Genomic DNA, 22,329 nt, shown 5'->3' with positions numbered 1-22,329 from the left:
CGCCATTAGCTGTGGCAATTAGAACCAATTTGCAATCAGTGAGCTTGAATTATTGTATAGCTATACGATGTTTTGGTACAGAGTGCCGGACCATCAATTGCATATTTTGAAACCCGAATTTAAGGACTATAAACACAGCCAGAGGGTGAGTGAGCGTTTTCAATGATAGGAAGGGATTTACAATGTAACAATGTTTTAACGCAAAAGTCTTACCTATTGTACCTTTAACTAACAATATCTATAGAACCGTGATACAATGACATCACAGATTACAGTAGATGTGAGCTAGTCTGTTAAATAGCCACTGTATTGCAGCCTGTAGTATGTGTTGGATAAAGGCATCAAATGTTAGCCATTTAGTAATGCAATTATGGTATCATGCCATAGAGTGGTCACAAACATTTGGGAATCCCAGGCACTACAGAGTACTCATCGCAAATACGCACTGTGTATCCAATACAGACTGACACCTGCCATTCCCAGAAGAATCCCCACCACGAAGACAATTACTTTAATACCGCATGGTGTCTTCGGCCAGTCTGAAATTTGAAAAGAGCATTTGAGGAAAGTGGGTGTGAGAAGAGAAGCAGTTTACACATTTTGGAGCAGTTACAATATCTCCACATGTCTTACAAAATAAAATACCAATGTATTTATTATTTAAGCAATTAAGCCGAGTGCTTCATTGAGATAGAAGAACCCTCAAAACTAATACGTGGTCTAATAAGTAAATCAGACACAGTAGGTAAATATTCACACAATACAAAGTGAAACAGTAATGCTGCAAATCCATAAATTGCTACATCAGAGAGAAAACAATTCATCCACAGGGGAATCAGGCATCTTCTCCTCCTCTCATTCCGTTAAGCAGTATTGCCTGGCATGTACAGTAGCTTTCATCTCATTTAATAAGGCGAGTGAAATGGGTTTCAAATCATATAAGAGAAAATCTACAGAAAAAGAAAAGTATGGTGCAAAAAAACAATAAAAGTGTTGTGAGCAGCAGTTCTGTGGGCAGAAACGGCTTGTTAATGAGAGAGGTCAGAGGAGAAGTACCAGACTAGGCAAAGCTGACAGGAAGGTGACAGTAACACAAATAAACCCCCTTTTACAGTGGTATGCAGAAGTTCATCTCTGAACACACAACGCAACGTAACTCTAAACGGATAGGCTACAGCAGTCGAAGTCTAAAAAAAGTCAAATAAATACCTAATAAAGTGCTCACTGAGTGTATATTGTTGGTGTTCAAGAAGTATTTGACTAATAATCAGCAGAATCCAGATCAGGTTTAAATACATTAGTATGATTTCATTTGTTGATGAAGAATGGTCTTACCTAAAGACTACAATGCCTTTGAATTTCCACCATTAATAAAGGGATGAGGCTAAAACTGTACAGTAAATTACAGAGGGTGGTGACTTGAGCAATAGCCTAAGCTATTATAACAGTAATTATAATAGTAATAGTAATTATAAAGTAAATATGTTATAAGACAAAGGGAACTTGAGTAAACACAAAGCAATTAAAAAAAAAACATAATTTGATTTTATTTTTTTTGCCAGCAAATCATCCTGACATCATCACACAAGGCTTTGTGACCCTTTCCAGACTAATATATTTAAATAACTTTTTTTTTCCTTTGATCATATACCACACCTAAGATTAATTAAAGCAGTTGTGAAAAAGAAAAGTGGGCTAAAATCCCTCCAAAGTGACGTGAAAGACTGATATAAGATTAGAGAAAGCGTTTGGCTGCAGTTATTGCTGATAAAGGTGATGCAACCATTTATTAATATAAAAAAGAATTACTATTTTTACAGGTGTGGTATGGGTGTTTGATAACTTTTGATGATGTACACAGTTCTGTGAGTGGTACTGTAAGCCGTTCTACCGGCGGTTCCATACGCGGTTCTGTGTGGTACTATAAGACATTCTACCGGTGGTTCCATACGCGGTTCTGTGAGTGGTACTGTAAGCCGTTCTACGGGCGGTTCCATACGCGGTTCTATGATTGGTATTGTAAGCCGTTCTATGGGCGGTTCCATACGCGGTTCTGTGGGGGCGGTTCAGTATGTGGTTCTGTGGGTGTTACTGTAAGTAATATATTTTTTTTTTTACATTTATTTCAGATTTTTCCCTTTTTCCCCCAATTTGGTAACCAATTGTACCCTATCTAATCCAATTAGTCTTAGCTGGGGATACACCGCCCACACCCTGTCCCTCAGCGGCCCAAAGGGATCTGGCGATCTGAGAACAACATGCCTTCTTCAAGCTGTCTCGTCTCATGTTCGCGCCCATGATTCAGAGGCACCCGGGGTGCTGTTGTGTGTGGCAATCCGCTAACCCGGCCAAGTCCCTCCCTCTGGAGCAGCGAGCCAATTACGCTGCTCCACGAGAGCCATCCAAACTTGGCTTTTGGCAGGACCGGGACCGGAACCTCGGTCCTCGGTGAGCATCTTAAGTAATTCTATGGGCAGTTCCATAGACGGTTCTGTGGCCGATTGTGTAAGTCGTTCTATGGGCCTTTCTGTATGCAGCTCTGTATGTGGTTCTGCGGGTGGTTCCTTACGTGGTTTCTGCGGGCGCCTCTGTACGTGGTTCTGTGGGCGGTTCCGTACGGGATCCTGTGGGTGGTTCCGTACGTGGTTCTGTGCGCGGTTCCGTACGTGGTTCTGCGGGCGGTTCCGTACGTGGTTCTGTGGGTGGCTCCGTACGTGGTTCTGTGGGCGGTTTCGTACGTAGTTCTGTGGTGGGGGTTACTTTCCCATCTGCAGAGAAAGTATTTATAATATCATTAAAATAAAATGAAGTGGACTACGTTGCTGTATGTATTGCTCTCCCTACTACAGTGCATGAATGGTCTTTGAATGCTTTGAACTTCTAGCTCAATCAGTAACTATAATTGGGACACAATATTATCATCTGTCAAGTTATTGCATTTCCACATTCTATTATCACCATTGCCTGAAGTTAGAAAAGGCCTTCTCCGAAATCATGAATGATCTTTGAATGCTAAGTACCTTTAGCAATAAGTCCTGTTTAAATAATGTCAGTACAAAATCTCCTGAGACTCCATCGGTGCTTAAAAATGTCAGAATCCCTATTTACTGTAGCTCTGCTGCAATGAATGTAAGGTTAGAGTGCAGACTGTCAATTTAATCTGTGGGCATTTACATCCATATCAGGTAAACCATGTAGGCATTGCAAACCCATTGATATATAGACCTCCCAATTCTAGGAGACCAAAAGTGCTTTTTTGTTAGTTTTAGTTCATACACAAGAAACATAACAAGAGTTCATTTTAGATGTGGAATTTGAATTTGAATATGTTGCTATTGTCTCTCAACACGAGGAACTGGGCTCCGGTGACAGGGTTTGGAAACCTACGTCACTGCTCTTTGCAAACGTTTTGTGGGCGTTTTAGACACTAGAGAGCGCTGATGCATGTAGGCCTTTAAGCAACAATGCACTGGTGAGCTCAGTAATAGCACTCAATCTGGTAGACCACTGTAGTGGATGACCAAAGAATACTTTCTTCAATTGCGAAGGTAAATAACACTTTTCAGATGTCAAACAGAATACTCTCCTCAATGTACTTTTGGTATAAACATATCAAAGACTAGAATTATGAGAAGCGTCCCCCAGCATAACCTCACAGAAAGATTTAAAGCTCTGGAAAGAACGGCCAAGTACTAAATATAATGACTTTATGAGATTGTTAACTTCTCCAGTTTGGCTTGGTCCCCTAAAATGGGGGGGGGGGGGGTCCCCTCCAACTTATCAAGAATGCAGCAAATCGTCTGGTCTTCAACCTTCCCAAATACTCACATGTCACCCCCCTGCTTACTTCCCTCAACTGGCTGCCTGTCATGGCTCACAAATTCAGAACATTGGTGTTAGCCTTCCAAGCAGTTAAGGGGTCTTCCCCAGCTTACCTACAAAAAATCATCAGACCCTACACCCCTGCCAGACCTCTTCTTCAGCCTCCACAGGCCGCTTGGCACCTCCCCCTCTCCGAACCTCCACCTCACGCTCACGACTACTGTCTGTTCTGGCTCCACGGTGGTGGAATTAACTCCCCGTTGAGGTCAGAACTGTAGAATCTCTCCCCACCTTCAAGCGCAAACTGAAGACGCACCTCTTCAAGCAGCACCTCTCCCCGTCCCTCCCTACCTCCCTTTGAACCTTAATAGTTGACTTTCTGTGATTTACTTTCTTGTGGATCGGTATTTTTAGTTGGCTCGGTAAGCACTGTGTGGAGCTAGTTAAGTTTTGGTTAAGTTTTGCTTTGTTGTTTGTTTGTTTACTTGTTTGTGAAAAAAATAGGCCCTGGTCCTTATGTTTGTTGTACAGGCAGCAGTTGAAATTGTACTTCCCTCTAGGGCAGGGGTCGGCAACCCTGGTCCTGGAGAGCCGCAGGGTGTGCTGGCTTTCGTCTCCACCTTAAAATAAGCAACCGATTCAGACCCAAGAAACCAGGTGAGGTGAGTTAACTGTGTAATCAACGACTTTCATTGATCAATTAATGCCAAGTAACAACGAAAGCCAGCACACCCTGCGGCTCTCCAGGACCAGGGTAGCCGACCCCTGCTCTAGGGTCTTTCAGCGCACTTATCCCTGGTTATGGATATGCACTTTGTTGTACGTCGCTCTGGATAAGAGCGTCTGCCACATGCCATTAATGTAATGTAATGAGGGGGGTTGTGTATTAAATGGATCACTGGTGTTTTCAAGATGTAACTGAGTTAAAAAGTTGACATGCAAGTTCTGCTCCTATTCAAATGCATATCCCCACAATCACCCTGTTTTCCCCCACTCTATTTACATTTCCTTTCCTGGCGTTGATTTGAGGTCTAGGTGCCGACAACCATTTGTCTGTGGCCTAACCAGGAAAACTGTAAATAGACATTATCATATCTAAAGGAGTGCTTTATCACAAAGGATGAAGCACCTCCTTTCAGATAGTTTTCATTGTTCAGATACTGCATATAAACTGTGTCATTCTCAGTCAGGATTTGTGTAAGTTTGTTGAAAGCTCAGGAGAACGTACGCACTTCCTGGAACCACGAATAAAGAGCTGAAACTTCTCTTACACCCTCGAATTTCGAGTAACGACTCTTTCTTTCCAGAAACGCGATTCGAAGTACCAGCAGCGAAACAGTTATAATATTGAAGAAGAAACAAGAAGTTCTTCACTGGATATGTGGTGATGTGTCTGAAATTTGTAAAGAGCATTTGAGGAAAGTGGGTGTGAGAAGAGATGCAGTTTACACATTTTGGAGCAGTTACAGTATCTCCACATGTCTTAATAAATACATTGGTATTTTATTTTGTATTTAAGCAATTAAGCAGAGTGCTTCATTGAGATAGAAGAACTCTCACAACTAATATATGGTCTAATAAGTAAATCAGACACAGTAGATAAATAATCACACAATACAAGTGAAACACTACAGGACAAGTGATGCTGCAAATCCATAAATTGCTACATCAGATAGAAAACAATTTAGCCACAGGGGATTCAGGCAGCTTCTCCTCCTCTCATTCCATTAAGCAGTATTGCCTGGCTGGTACAGTAGCTTTCATCTCATTTAATATGGCGAGTGGAATGGGTTTCCGATCATATAAGAGAAAATCTACAGAATACTTTAACACAATGTGTTTTAGCACAATACTTCAACACAATGTGTGATTCATAACATCCAATTATTATGATTGAGAAGCAAAATACAAGGAGCAATGGTCAAAGTCAAGAACTCATTCAGCATATGTGTTCTTTATAAACTACCCTGCCGGAAAAAACTAAAGCTAGGTTTTGAAACAGCTGGAAGCTGGTTGACCAGTTCAGACCAGCTCTCAGCTTGACATGGTTTAGCTGGTTGGCATTTCAGACGCGCTTTCAGCTTAACATGATTTGACCAGCTCAAGCTATGTTTAGCTCAGACAAGCTAGTACCAGCACTAGCTGGTTGACCAGTTCAGACCAGCTAGACCAGCTTATGTCCAGTTTGACCAGCTCAATTGTCAAGCTGGTCGAACTGGTATAGCTGGATTTTACAGTCGGATACATAGAGAAAAGAATAGTACTGTACTTTGATCCTCTGTTCCTCTACTCTGATCCTTGTTCTTAACTTCAGCACAGTCACTCAGTTCAGAGTTGATCCTCTTAAACTGATAACGGCAGCAGTATATCAGAGTGGAGTCAGAGCTGTGGGGGACAGTGAAAATGGCTGCTCTCTCTTCCTTTCCAGCCAGGGTGCTGTTCACAAGTGTTTTACTCAATGTTGAGTACAGGAAGAACTCTGCTCCAGTGATGTCAGGTGGGGCGAATGTGTGCCTGATTGTTTTTCATGGAGACTGAGATACTGGGCTTCTTCAGATCTGGAACACCAATAATACATCATACAGAGAAAGGCATTCACAGGGTCTCAGTGTGGTTGTGTCCTGTGGCTAAATGTACAGGGGTATCCTGATGGGTTTACTTGCTGGGATCTGACAGGAGGAGCTAGAGTGACAGAGCTGCATCCCTTACCCCATGCACACATTGATTAGGGTAGTTTTATACTGGTGAAACATGAGATCATCAGGAGATTATAATGATGAATTCTTACCCAGCACAGTTAATGTAGAGGGGTCACTAAATGGAGATGGTCTTCCCTCCAGGCTGTAGAAACATCTCATGCTCAGCTCATTCAGTGCGCTGTGTCTCCCACTGAGCAGCTCAGCTCCAGTGACTGAGCGCTCACAATCTGAGCCACTGATCGCTCTCTCATTAATGGTGAAAGTGCAGTGGGACACAGGGGAAGAGTCAGGTCCCCTGCACCTCACTTTCATTGACTCCTCTATGGAAATCACTGCACGACTCAATCCTAACTCTGCCTTGGGCACTCTACCTGCAAAAGTTCAATTATTTAGTTTCCATTTAGTTTCATTTTTCAGTTATGATTGATTTTCTATTAAAAAAACTTTATTGTAAGCACTTTCCTATCACTACCTAACTACAAATATCAGAAAGTTTTGTTTCTTTGCTGTACGATTTTCTTTGGGGCCCATTCACACTTGAGCTAATAGGGACTGCACGGAAAAAGAGCTGTAGCATGGGGGCATTAGAGACAATTTGGGGACTCATTAACATGAGTTCTGATATGTTTTCCAATGGTCTGGCAATGTAAATTAGGTATTGTTAAATAATGAATAATACAATTTGGCTTGACTTTATGGTTTAAATGTGAAGCAATTGAGTGATGTTGATTTTCAAGCATATAACAGAAAATCTAAGGAAGACTTTTACACAATGAATAAATCTTCTACAGCAATGCAATGTTGATGCATAGCATCCCAGGATAATGACTGGGGAGCAAGATACAATGAGCACTGCCCGTAAAAGTTGGTAATTCATTGTGGCTGTGTACATTATAAACTGCGGAGAAATGAATTGATTCGGGTAGTTTTATACGGGTGAATTATAATGTTTATGGGAACCGGGACAATTCTAAACTGGTACATTTGAATGTATTACATGTCTGTTTATTTTATACAGAAGATTTAAAGAGGTACAGAATTGAATGAAATGCCATGATGAATGTCGCTTTTAGACTGTGCATTTCAGTAAGGTATTTGCAGTGCCTTTCCCCAGTGTGTACACTGTTGCAATCTTTTGTTGAATTACATTTGATTTTGTGGTGAAACAATTCATATGAGGTTTAATTGCAGACTGCCCAATTTAATCTGAGGTATGTACATCCAAATCAGGTGAATGTAGAAATATAAGGTGAACCATACAGGCAGTATAGCTGTTTTTATACATACTTCCTCTTTTTAGAGGACAAACAGTAATTGCTCATTAATTAATGCACAAGAAAGCAAAACTTTAGAAATTACTATTCATATTCTCTGACTTGAGCATCTGCTGTCCTTTTACGACCACACATTTTGGAACATCATGAGACACTAAAGATTCATTTACTGTAGAGGGGTCACTAGGTAGAGATGGTCTTTCCTCCAGACTGTAGAAACATCTCATGCTCAGCTCATTCAGTGCGCTGTGTCTCCCACTGAGCAGATCAGCTCCAGTGACTGAGCGCTCACAATCTGAGCCACTGATCGGTCTCTCATTAATGGTGAAAGTGCAGTGGGACACAGGGGAAGAGTCAGGTCCCCTGCACCTCAGTTTCATTGACTCCTCTATGGAAATCACTCTATGACTCAATCCTAACTCTGCCTTGGGAAATCTACCTGCAAAAGTAAAATAATCCATTTAGTCCATTTTTAAGTTTATTCCATTAATCAGTTATGATTTATTGTCATCTGAACAGCTTTATTGTAGGCACATTTCTACAAAAAACGTGGCTCGACCCCACACAGCCTTTTCTTAAATGGAAGGTTCTAGGACTGACTGACAGTTATACATTTCAAATCACCAATATGCTGTATAAGGAGAGAATGAGAGAATGTTGAATTGAAGCTGATATTAGTCACAATATGAGCTGTTTGCCCTTCAGTTATGTTAAATATATTCGATTATCACACATTCACAAGTACATCGATTACTGAAATGTGAATGATAAGCTTCACTAATTGTATCTGCCTATAGATGGTGCTGTAGCATGTTGTCTTTGACTAGATGTGACACACAGGAAATTGACACATTTCAATGTTAGTCACAGGTACATCCACTTGAAGGTCAAGATACTGTTAGTGTGATGGGGAATTGTTAATTTTGTCTGGAAATATTATACTTCACAAGACCATGATATCTTGCACAGCCACTGTTGTACTGTACACAGTGCAATAAATAAGTAAATAAATAAATGAATAAATAAACCAGGAACACAATGCAAGGGCAAAACATAATTTTAACCAATAATGTTAAAGAGTGACTTACCTCCTATGGACCTGCCAATGCGTGGAGAAAGAGAGGTTCACACTATAGTATTATTTGTGTTTTCGATTTGATTACTATAGTGGTATTTGTGTTTGTGAATATGCTTATTCTCTGTATAACTATAGTATTTGTTTTTTTTAAATTATGTTTATTCATTGTAAAGCTGTAGAACTTGTGTTTTTGATGATGATATTTATTCAGTGTATAGCTGTAGTATTTGTGTTTTGATGATGATGTTTATTCACTGTATAACACTGTATAACCGTAGTAGTAACTTCAGTAGACTGAAGGACTGTCAGATAAATATAATGTTGTGAGGTATGACCAGGAGAAAAAAGAAGAAGAAAGGCCTGCAGTCCTCAATATGCTGTGGGTATGCTGCACATATCAGCATCATATTGATGTGCATTTAAAGCATGTAAACACTTTTACATCTATGCTCACATGGTGCTGTGTCCTTTTTCTTCCTAATGATGTTCCAGACAGTGTATTTTGGTAAGCATTTTGTTTGGCCTTTGTCTCTGGCTGTTTTTCTTATTTTTCAGCCTCATGTCTTCCTGTGTCAATAATTTGTCAATTGCTATATAGGTTAGCCAATATGGATAGAAATACCCTCAAATTGAAGGTGACAGTCTGCACTTTAACCACATATTCATTTCTTTTTTATTTTAAATCAAATATGTTGGAGTACAGAGCCAAAACAGCTGAAATTGTGTCACTGTCTACATGTTACAGACTGCAGTGGACTTAAATTTTTAACACGTGTTGATGTACAGTCCAGCACCTTCTCCCTCTTTCCTTCTCAGGTCATTCATAAACCGAACTGACTTTCATCACATATAGCCATTGTGGGTTGGGTGGTTTAATATTACATATTAATCAGGGTTAATAAATATCTCATTGACCAAACCTTTAATCCAATGTGCAGATCTAAAATAATTAATAACTTTCAGCACAATCATTTCTAAATATTGTGTCCAGCCACACCAGGTAACCAACTTTGAACACTTTCCAAAAACTTGGAACACCTTCACACTGGTCAAAAAAGCAGATGCACATACATGCAGTATACTATAATACAAATTCATAAATGATAATTACTGTAATTCGATTAAACTTTCTCGATTTGCTAAAATTCCAGCATTACTAACCTTGAGCTTCAGAGTGTCCACAGAGACCTGGAGTGAGCCCAACAGAAGAGGGTGATTACAAATGCAGGAAATGCAGGTTTCTCATTTTGCTCTGTTGTAGATTAGTTTCTTTTATTGTCTCACACCAGAAAACATGGCTTGCTTTCAGAATGACATGCACTGGAGTTCCCCATCAGCTGCTATTAAAAAACAAACAGATAAATACAAGAGATCACTTACTGTCTGGCAGAAAGATCATGAGCAGAAGCAGAGAAGAGAGATGTGATTCCATGTTAGTGTCGGTGTGTGAGTGTGTGTAGGAATGGGTGAATGGAGAAGCATCAATTGTACAGAGCTTTGGATACAAAAAATCATCAGACCCTACACCCCTGCCAGACCTCTTCGTTCAGCCTCCACAGGCCACTTGGCAACTCCCCCTCTCCGAACCTCCACCTCACGCTCACGACTACTGTCTGTTCTGGCTCCACGGTGGTGGAACGAACTCCCCGTCGAGGTCAGAACTGTAGAATCTCTCCCCACCTTCAAGCGCAAACTGAAGACACACGGGTAGTAATTGAAATTGTACTTCCCTCTAGGATCTTTCAGCGCACTTACCCCTGGTTATGGGTATGCACTTTGTTGTACGTCGCTCTGGATAAGAGCGTCTGCCAAATGCCAATAATGTAAAATGTAAATGTAATGGATAAAGGCGCAATATAAATGCCTGCCATTTACCATTTCAAGCGATGCATACAGTCTACCATTTCGATGAAGAGTTGTGAAATTTAACATTTAAAGTCAATACTCTTTATTAAGGTTGAGTTTGGTCAAAATTAATTTAATTGAAGTTAATTTGTTCTGATTTGAAGTCAGATTCACAGCCAGAGCACTCATGTTATATGTTCTGTGCCGTGGTAAACTCTGTCTTTTGCAGTCTCAAACTTAAATGATCTTGATTTCCTCTTACTTGCACTGATAATTTTCCCACCAGTGGATGAATATTGGGTAAAGGGAACGTGAACAGCTTACACTGTAGCGATTTTATGGTGAGAATATCATGACTTTTGGCTTTTAGCATTAATTCCACAATTATCCACAATGTATTCATGAATTTACATGCAAAGCAAACTAGCACTAAAACACAGACTTTCAGTTTTTCAACATGACATTTTCCCCATGATTGAGGCCCCAGCTAAGAAATGAATATGCTTGATTGTTGCAGCACTCACATTTATTTATTGACTGTTATGTACAGTGATGTGCTCTAAACTAAAATATGGTCATTAAGTACTAGCAGAAGCAAGTTTGGGGCCAAATAAATTAGTTTTTTAGTAAAATTGTTTCAATAAAGCTTAGTCGCAAATATACTGAAAAGAATGAAGATAGCTTCCAGCTGGAACACCTTTCTGCAGCCCTTCATACATCTGATCAATCAAGCAATCAATGCTATAAGTTAGGCTATAATGCCTAATAATCATGTGACACTTCAAAAGAGATTTAAATACTGATGCAGATCATGTTGGATTTGAATCAGCAATGTGCTTTCACAGGCTCTGTGTGCGCATTTCTATGCTGTTAAAATGTATGCTAATTACCTTATGGCACAGGTATGGACTGGTTTGGACTGGTTTTTTCAATGATTATGTTTATTCACTGTATAACTGTAGTATTTGTGTTTTTGATGATGATGTTTATTCACTTCATAACTGCAGTATTCGTGTTTTTGATGATGGAGTTTATTCACTTTATAACTGAAGTATTTGTGTTCTGCAGTCCTTAATATGTGTCATATTGATGGGCATTTAAGAACTTTAACCGTTTAACCGTTTTAGACTCTTTGTATTATAATGAAAATGACAAAGTTGTCAGTATGCTTGTGCAACAGGAAAAACCATATAGTCTATCATTTCTAAGAAGAGTTCTACATTTAAAAGGTTCAAGGTATGTCCTGTGTGTCTCTGTCCTGCCTCCAGCTCATTGCTCTCACTGCTCTGAGCTGTGCAGCTAACGCTAATGGAGCAGGATGTGGTAACCGCCCTTGTGCTCACACTGACCACGGCATTGAACAGTTTAGCTGGAACTGACACCACAGAGACAATAAAAAACGCTCATATGACAGGGGCAAATGTTGCTTGGTTATCAGTGCAGTGGGCTGAGTGGAGTCAAACTCCTCCAGTTAACGCTCTATCTCCATGCTATTTTATCTGGGATATCACAATTTGCATGTTAATGACAATTAATATTGTTACAATGTCCTTGCTCCTTTAAACTTTCACGGCTGGCAGAGCAGAGGAACCACGCACAGACCCTGGGATGTTGAAACAAATAGCAGGTTTTCATGAGGGCACATGAAGGGGCAGACGGAGCATAATCACAAAGAGGCAAAGTTAAAAAACCAGGGGGTCAGTCCACACAGGCAAAAGTACAAAAGCTGATCCAAAAAGAAGAATCCAAAAAGCAAGCAGGGGTCATAAACAAGAAAAACTGAAAACAAAAACCAACCAGACAGAATGCCACAAGGGCAAGGACTTGAGAACAAGGGGGCTAGAACTGGGGGGGGGGAAGAATTAAAGGATCAGAACCATTCAGACACAGACATCACAGAGGGGAAGACGAGTGCAAATACTAATGAAAGTAAACAGAACACCAGACATGAAGATGAAAAATAATAAATTACAAGAATAATGATGATAGATTACAGGAACATAACACAAACGTCAGTTACAGACACAGCAGATGTGTGGGTGATGGGGAGAGGTGGATCATTTATATGTCACGCTTTCTGAAGAAATACTTCTGTAAAAGGCTGCGCTCATGTTTCCTTGCTCAAAGGCAAGATTAGGAGTTCTTAACTTCTGCTTCTAGCTCCTAGAAGGAACATTTAAAGGCTTGGAATTAGGAAAAGAAGAACGAGTTGAACAACGAGGGATTGGGAAGAGCCCACTGATTCCTTTCAGGGGCATCCTCCCTGAATGCTCTACGAGGCAGTGAGAGTTAAATCGCACCAAGGGTTTGCTCTTAGTGAAGAATCAAAAATGAAATATAATGTATGTATTCACAGAGATAGAGGAAACAAATATTTTTTCAGAATTCATTTTGCACTAATACAGCACAACCTACTTGAACTCAATACTAAATTGTAATAAAATAATAATAATCTAAGAACAGTCAATTATACAACTCTTATGTGTCTCTCATAGCATACATTTATCATTGGGCTGAACCCAAATGCAGAGAGTTAGGAACCAGAGATAAGTGTGAACAAAAATACTTTCACTAGGAACATAACAAAACAAACATGAGAACACAAGGGAGCAAAACTAGAGCCTAGAAACAGCATTGCTAGCGGCGAGCAACAACCCAAGCCCATCACTAAAACCCAGCAAATACAAGGTCGGAACCTGGAAACTAAATACAAAGGGAAACTAATAATATAATGATGACCAGGGATGACCAAAAAGAGGCAAATGAAATACATTAGAGTTATTCTCTAAATTTGTAATACATGACATGACATTGGGCACAGTGGCTAGCACTGTTTCTTCACAACAAGAAGGTCCTGGGTTCAAGCCCCGCCCAGGCCTCTCTGTGTGGAGAAAGGACTTATTAACAAAAGATTAATAATTCAATGATATTTGCAAGATATTGTTAAAGAATGTAAAATGAAACATTTCCATTTTAATTGTATGTCTATATAAACATGCTCTGTTGGTCAAGATATCTTAAGGACTAAAAGGACTCCTGTGTTTTTTGTATGAATTCTCTCATTCTGTCTTCAGACTGCTGTAAACCACGTTGTCCTGCTGGGGCTGAAAGGCAGAGGTTGCAGAGGGAAGGTGGGTGACAGTGCTGTAAGTCACTTCAGGAGGAGCCTGTGAGGAGAGAGAGGCACACAGTCACCACCCCAGCCCAGGCACATGCAATATACACTCACTCAGCACTTTATTAGGAACACCTACTCATTCATGTGATTATCTAATCAGTCAAACATGTGGGAGCGATGCAATGCATCAAATCATGCAGATACGGGTCAGGAGCTTCATTATATGTTGATTTCAGTGATTTCAGTGATTTCAACTGTGACATAATTGTTGGTGCCAGACGGGCTGGTTTGAGTATTTCTGTAACTGCTGATCTGCTGGGATTTTCACACACAACAGTCTCTAGAGTTTACTCAGAATGGAGCAAAAAACAAAAAACATCCAGTGAGCGGCAGTTCTGCAGAGGGAAACGCCTTGTTGATGAGAGAGGTCAACGGAGAAGCTGACAGGAAGGTGACAGTAATGCAAATACAGCTGTGGTATGCAGAAGCAGAGGACTTAATAAAAAAGTATAATAAATACCTAATATAGTGCTCACTGAGTCTATAGGACACATATTTATCATAATGGATGACACACGGATGAGTTACTGTAATTTGAATTATACAGTTGTAAAAGTAATTCATAAAGTCCACACACAGTGCATTTATCAATCCCAGGACATTTTAAATAATTATTTTATATTGCATTGGGTCATAACTTTAGTACCAGACCCATCTTGTTGTTTTGTACATACAGTGGCATTGCTGGTTTCTGCTCCTCTGGACACATCAATAGTGAATGTAGCACAAATATAAAACAGTGCAAATTACATGCTCTTTGTAGCAACAGCATTGAGCTTGTGCTGAAACTAAAGCTAAAGAATAGGTAACATACAGAATAGCTGAATGGAGGCTTGAAGATTACGGATACTTACACGGAGCTGTATTAGGAGTAGTGGGCACCCTGAACAACATAAACAACGCAGAATTGTGTTCGAGATATACTTTAAAGAGCTTTATGCTTTATAGTCATAGTCATGGACCGAAACAGTGAGTATCAGACAGAGCAAATAAAATAAATGTCATTTTAGACATTTTAGTCATTTTAGACAGCATGTGACAGATTAAAAGTATAGTGGCATGTTTTTTACTTTAAATAAATAAATAAAAAACACTCACCTGTTGAATTTCCTTTTGTCTGAAAAGGAACAAAAAGAAATAAATGTTCATATCATTCCTTGTCCAAATTTTCAGTTGCAAGTCACTGAAGGTTGATTCATATAATTCCATATGAAGACCTGAGGATTGCACGCCTCTAACCAGCCCTTTCTACAGTTCTGAGATCCGGAGCTTTAATGTTCTTGTCCGTTCATTAGTTTTACCATGTAGAACTTCCTAAAAACTGGAATGACACTAAAATGGCATTTTTTCACACCACGGACATGAAAAGAGTTAAACATAATTTATTTGTACATAACTCACTTTTGACAAAAATGTCATTTTAGAACACTGTAATTCTAACATTAGAATATGACAGGCTTTTCTTTGGCAGTTAGAATGACAGGCTAGCTAAAATCATGGAGTAGTACAGACTAGTTGTTTTGCATTGATCAAGAGTAACCTTGCTGAAAATGCTGCTGGCTCATGTGGAAGAAAACGTCATATTTCATAGACTGTTAAAAATGATACACCTTATCTAAATAATAAAATGAAGGCAACAGATTACAAGTAATCTTATTGAATAAATATGACATAATATTATTGATTACATTTATATTGTGTATTTTACAGGTGTGCCATTTATTTACAGAGTAGTAGCATATTTTACATTTTACATTAAGGGTACAATGGGCAATTTCTGACTTCTAACTGTCGAGAGAGGAATTGCAGTAGCAAACAAGCTCAAACCACAACACTGTTTATCCCACCCCTTCTCTGGGAACTGTGAACGAGCTTATGTTGAAACGCCATTAGCTGTGGCAATTAGAACCAATTTGCAATCAGTGAGCTTGAATTATTGTGTAGCTATACGATGTTTTGGTACAGAGTGCCGGACCATCAATTGCATATTTTGAAACCCGAATTTAAGGACTATAAACACAGCCAGAGGGTGAGTAAGCGTTTTCAATGATAGGAAGGGATTTACAATGGTCTTGTAACAATGTTTTAACGCAAAAGTCTTACCTATTGTACCTTTAACTAACAATATCTATCGAACCTTGATACAATGACATCACAGATTACAATAGATATGAGCTAGTCTGTTAAATAGCCACTGTATTGCAGCCTGTAGTATGTGTTGGATAAAGGCATCAAATGTTAGCCATTTAGTAATGCAATTATGGTATCATTCCATAGAGTGGTCACAAACATTTGGGAATCCCAGGCACTACAGAGTACTCATCGCAAATACGCACTGTGTATCCAATACAGACTGACACCTGCCATTCCCAGAAGAATCCCCACCACGAAGACAATTACTTTAATACCGCATGGTGTCTTCGGCCAGTCTGAAATTTGAAAAGAGCATTTGAGGAAAGTGGGTGTGAGAAGAGAAGCAGTTTACACATTTTGGAGCAGTTACAGTATCTCCACATGTCTTACGAAATAAAATACCAATGTATTTATTATTTAAGCAATTAAGCCGAGTGCTTCATTGAGATAGAAGAACCCTCAAAACTAATACGTGGTCTAATAAGTAAATCAGACACAGTAGGTAAATAATCACACAATACAAAGTGAAACAGTAATGCTGCAAATCCATAAATTGCTACATCAGAGAGAAAACAATTCATCCACAGGGGAATCAGGCATCTTTTCCTCCTCTCATTCCGTTAAGCAGTATTGCCTGGCATGTACAGTAGCTTTCATCTCATTTAATAAGGCGAGTGAAATGGGTTTCCAATCATATAAGAGGAAATCTACAGAAAAAGAAAAGTATGGTGCAAAAAAACAAAAAAAGTGTTGTGAGCAGCAGTTCTGTGGGCAGAAACGGCTTGTTAATGAGAGAGGTCAGAGGAGAACTACCAGACTAGGCAAAGCTGACAGGAAGGTGACAGTAACACAAATAAACCCCCTTTTACAGTGGTATGCAGAAGTTCATCTCTGAACACACAACGCAACGTAACTCTAAGCGGATATGCTACAGCAGTCGAAGTCTTAAATAAGTCAAATAAATACCTAATAAAGTGCTCACCGAGTGTATATTGTTGGTGTTCAAGAAGTATTTGACTAATAATCAGCAGAATCCAGATCAGGTTTAAATACATTAGTATGATTTCATTTGTTGATGAAGAATGGTCTTACCTAAAGACTACAATGCCTTTGAATTTCCGCCATTAATAAAGGGATGAGGCTAAAACTGTACAGTAAATTACAGAGGGTGGTGACTTGAGCAATAGCCTAAGCTATTATAACAGTACTTAGTTAAGTAAAGCAGTGCACAGTGCTGTAAACAAGTAAATATGTTATAAGACAAAGGGAACTTGAGTAAACACAAAGCAATTTTTAAAAAAACATAATTTGATTTTATTTTTTTTGCCAGCAAAGCATCCTGACATCATCACACAAGGCTTTGTGACCCTTTCCAGACTAATATATTTAAATAACTTTTTTTTTCCTTTGATCATATACCACACCTAAGATGAATTAAAGCAGTTGTGAAAAAGAAAAGTAGGCTAAAATCCCTCCAAAGTGACGTGAAAGACTGATATAAGATTAGAAAAAGCGTTTGGCTGCAGTTATTGCTGATAAAGGTGAGGCAACCATTTATTAATATAAAAGGGAATTACCATTTTTACAGGTGTGGTATGGGTGTTTGATAACTTTTGATGATGTACACAGTTCTGTGAGTGGTACTGTAAGCCGTTCTACGGGCGGTTCCATACGCGGTTCTGTGTGGTACTGTAAGCTGTTCTACGGGCAGTTCCATACGTGGTTCTGTGAGTGGTACTGTAAGCCGTTCTACGGGCGGTTCCATACGCGGTTCTATGATTGGTATTGTAAGCCGTTCTACGGGCGGTTCCATACGCGGTTCTGTGAGTGGTACTGTAAGCCGTTCTATGGGCGGTTCCATACGCGGTTCTGTGGGGGCGGTTCAGTATGTGGTTCTGTGGGTGTTACTGTAAGTCATTTTTTTTTTTTTTACATTTATTTCAGATTTTTCCCTTTTTCCCCCAATTTGGTAACCAATTGTACCCTATCTATTCCAATTAGTCTTAGCTGGGGATACACCGCCCACACCCTGTCCCTCAGCGGCCCAAAGGGATCTGGCGATCAGAGAACAACATGCCTTCTTCAAGCTGTCTCGTCTCATGTTCGTACCCATGATTCTGAGGCGCCCGGGGTGCTGTTATGTGTGGCAATCCGCTAACCCGGCCAAGTCCCTACCTCTGGAGCAGCGAGCCAATTACGCTGCTCCACGAGAGCCATCCAAACTTGGCTTTTGGCAGGACCGGGACCGGAACCTCGGTCCTCGGTGAGCATCTTAAGTAATTCTATGGGCAGTTCCATAGACGGTTCTGTGGCCGATTGTGTAAGTTGTTCTATGGGCCTTTCTGTATGCAGCTCTGTATGTGGTTCTGCGGGTGGTTCCTAACGTGGTTCTGCGGGCGCTTCCGTACGTGGTTCTGTGGGCGGTTTCGTACGTAGTTCTGTGGTGGGGGTTACTTTCCCATCTGCAGAGAAAGTGTTTATAATATCATTAAAATAAAATGAAGTGGACTACGTTGCTGTTTGTATTGCTCTCCCTACTACAGTGCATGAATGGTCTTTGAATGCTTTGAACTTTTAGCTCAATCAGTAACTATAATTGGGACACAATATTATCATCTGTCAAGTTATTGCATTTCCATTCTATTATCACCATTGCCTGAAGTTAGAAAAGGCCTTCTCCGAAATCATGAATGATCTTTGAATGCTAAGTACCTTTAGCAATAAGTCCTGTTTAAATAATGTCAGTACAAAATCTCCTGAGACTCCATCGGTGCTTACAAAATGTCAGAATCCCTATTTACTGTAGCTCAGTATTAGCACTCAATCTGGTAGACCACTGTAGTGGATGACCGAAGAATACTTTCTTCAATTGCGAAGGTAAATAACACTTTTCAGATGTCAAACAGAATACTCTCCTCAATGTACTTTTGGTATAAACATATCAAAGACTAGAATTATGAGAAGAGTACCTCAGCATAACCTCACTGAAAGATTTAAAGCTCTGGAAAGAACGGCCAAGTACTAAATATAATGACTTCATAAGATTGTTAACTTGTCCAGTTTGTTTTGGTCCCCTAAAATGGGGGGGGTCCCCTCCAACTTATCCAGAATGCAGCAACTCGTCTGGTCTTCAACCGTCCCAAATACTCACATGTCACCCCCCTCCACTGGCTGCCTGTCATGGCTCACATCAAATTCAAAACATTGGTGCTAGCCTTCCAAGCAGTTAAGGGGTTTTCCCCAGCTTACCTACAAAAAATCATCAGACCCTACACCCCTGCTAGACCTCTTCGTTCAGCCTCCACAGGCCGCTTGGCACCTCCCCCTCTCCGAACTTCCACCTCACGCTCACGACTACTGTCTGTTCTGGCTCCACGGTGGTGGAACGAACTCCCCGTTGAGGTCAGAACTGTAGAATCTCTCCCCACCTTCAAGCGCAAACTGAAGACGCACCTCTTCAAGCAGCACCTCTCCCCGTCCCTCCCTACCTCCCTGTGAACCTTAATTGTTGTCTTTCTGTGATTTACTTTTTTGTGGATCAGTATTTTTAGTTGGCTAGGTAAGCAGTGTTTGGCTAGTTAAGTTTGGTGACTTTTGCATTGTTGTTTGTTTGTTTATTTGTTTGTAAAAAATAAAATAAAATAAATTCAAATAGGCCCTGGTCCTTATCTTTGTTGTACAGGTAGCAGTTGAAATTGTACTTCCCTCTAGGGTCTTTCAGCGCACTTATCCCTGGTTATGGGTATGCACTTTGTTGTACGTCGCTCTGGATAAGAGCGTCTGCCAAATGCCATTAATGTGATGTAATGGGGGGGGGGTTGTGTATTCAATGGATCACTGGTGTTAGATTTTGGTGTTTTCAAGATGTAACTGAGTTAAAAAGTTGACACGCAAGTTCTGCTCCTATTCAAATGCATATCCCCACAATCACCCTGTTTTCCCCCACTCTATTTACATTTCCTTTCCTGGCGTTGATTTGAGGTCTAGGTGCCGACAACCATTTGTCTGTGGCCTAACCAGGAAAACTGTCAATATACATTATCATATCTAAAGGAGTGCTTTATCACAAAGGATGAAGCACCTCCTTTCAGAAAGTTCTCATTGTTCAGATACTGCATATAAACTGTATCATTCTCAGTCAGGATTTGTGTAAGATTGGTGAAAGCTCAGGAGAACGTACGCACTACCTGGAACCACGAATAAAGAGCTGAAACTTCTCTTACACCCTCGAATTTCGAGTAACGACTCTTTCTTTCCAGAAACGCGATTCGAAGTGCCAGCAACGAAACAGTTATAATATTGAAGAAGAAAGAAGAAGTTCTTCACTGGATATGTGGTGATGTGTCTGAAATTTGAAAAGAGCATTTGAGGAAAGTGGGTGTGAGAAGAGAAGCAGTTTACACATTTTGGAGCAGTTACAGTATCTCCACATGTGTTAATAAATACATTGGTATTTTATTTTGTATTTAAGCAATTAAGCAGAGTGCTTCATTGAGATAGAGAGAACCGTCACAAGTAATACATGGTCTAATAAGTAAATCAGACACAGTAGATAAATAATCACGCAATACAAGTGAAACACTACAGGACAAGTGATGCTGCAAAACCATAAATTGCTACATTTGCCAGTTTTTCTAAATGGAACCTCACTGTCAGACATTGATACTGGCTCCAGCTCTCTGCAAGCCACAACTCACAGTCCAGTCACAGACCTTAAACATAAGTGTAATGTTGAAGCCTTGATTAAACATTTTCAGAGAGAAAACAATTCATCCACAGGGGATTCAGGCAGCTTCTCCTCCTCTCATTCCTTGTTCTTCACTGGATATGTGGTGATGTGGCAATAATGCAAGCAGTCATTTCAGCTGATAGAAACTTCCTTAAACCTTCTTAGCAGATTCAAATTCACAGAAAGGAATCTGATGTGAGTTTAAAAGGAAATTAATATTCAACAACTAGTCCTAGACTAAATTCTATTTTGAATGAAGATTCTGGATTGATGTTTATATCAATCCAGGCCGTAAAGTTGTACTCATCTACACACCAAACTGTAAATTGTAATTCAATGATTCATTCATAAGCCATCATGATTTAAATATAAATCATGAGATTAGTAAGTAAGATTGAAATCTACTCAACCTCAACTCAAATGAACTTGTTTTTCCTCTGAAGGCTTTGTTTCCATTAACAGGACATAGCAGAAGTATACATACTTTTCTTAGTCGTCACTAGAGGAGGTGAGGGTGGCTTCACACCTTCTAAAGAGGAAGAAGGCAAATTGTTACTTTCATGAGAAGAATGGCTTGTTTGTTGTCTGATTGGCCCGGTAGAAGCACTATGATTGGTATATCTGAGTTCCCACATGAACTTTCATAGTGTTGGAAAACCATGAACATTTTTTAAAATAAAGTGTTAGAATTAATATCCAGAATGAAACTGTAGGGTACATCAGCAGCTTTTAACAATTAAAATACTAGTTTATATTTATTAGAATAAAATATCGACTTGGCTTTCAGAAAGCAAGCAATGTTTTGGTGACCTGGACACACTCTATTTCTATATTACGCTAATTCTCAAGTTAAAGTTATACTGCATGTTTTGTCCTTCAGGTTTTACTGCAGAATTATTTAAATGTTTTTCTTTTCTACCCTTTCCCTTCCGAATTCGGAGTGCCTATAATTACACTCATGCTGCAACCCACAGCACAACTCCTCCGTCATTTTGAGAGAGTGCTGACAGACATGCACTCTCCTCCAAAGCACATGACATCAGCAGCCTCTTACACTGCAAGTCAGGCTCACACAGACATGAGTTGGAGGGGGGCAAGCTGTGCATGGTTTACCTGATATGGATGTAAATGCCCACAGATTAAGTTGACAGTCTGCATTCTAACCTTACACTCATTGCAGCAGAGCTACAGTAAATAGGGATTCTGACATTTTGTAAGCACCGATGGAGTCTCAGGAGATTTTGTACTGACATTATTTAAACAGGACTTATTGCTAAAAGTACTTAGCATTCAAAGATCATTCATGATTTCAGAGACGGCCTTTTCTAACTTCAGGCAATGGTGATAATACATTGTGGAAATGCAATAACTTGACAGATGATAATATTGTGTCCCAATTATAGTTACTGATTGAGCTAAAAGTTCAAAGCATTCAAAGACCATTCATGCACTGTAGTAGGGAGAGCAATACATACAGCAACGTAGTAGTCCACTTCATTTTATTTTAAGAGGCAGAACTGAGGGTGCTCGATTGATCAACATTGTCCCTCTGGCTGCTAAAAACCCTCCCA

The 22,329-nt window shown here is 39.8% G+C and overlaps 1 protein-coding gene across 15 annotated transcripts in view; it reads right to left on the bottom strand.

The window, feature by feature from the left end:
* Positions 1 to 22,329, bottom strand: part of LOC133124318 (mucin-2-like) — a 135,353-nt gene that overhangs the window by 39,993 nt on the left and 73,031 nt on the right. For 2 of the 15 annotated variants that reach the window (XM_061235506.1, XM_061235541.1), the window contains exon 2: positions 10,035 to 10,061. The exons of the other annotated variants lie outside the window; for them this stretch is intronic. The gene's annotated coding sequence lies outside the window, so the exon portion shown is untranslated. The remainder of the gene's footprint in view (positions 1 to 10,034; positions 10,062 to 22,329) is intronic. 15 annotated transcript variants of the gene reach the window in all.

This window comes from Conger conger, chromosome 1, assembly GCF_963514075.1.
Source record: "Conger conger chromosome 1, fConCon1.1, whole genome shotgun sequence".
In the NCBI taxonomy this organism is placed as follows: Eukaryota; Metazoa; Chordata; class Actinopteri; order Anguilliformes; family Congridae; genus Conger; species Conger conger.
This window is presented reverse-complemented; position numbering and strand designations above follow the sequence as displayed.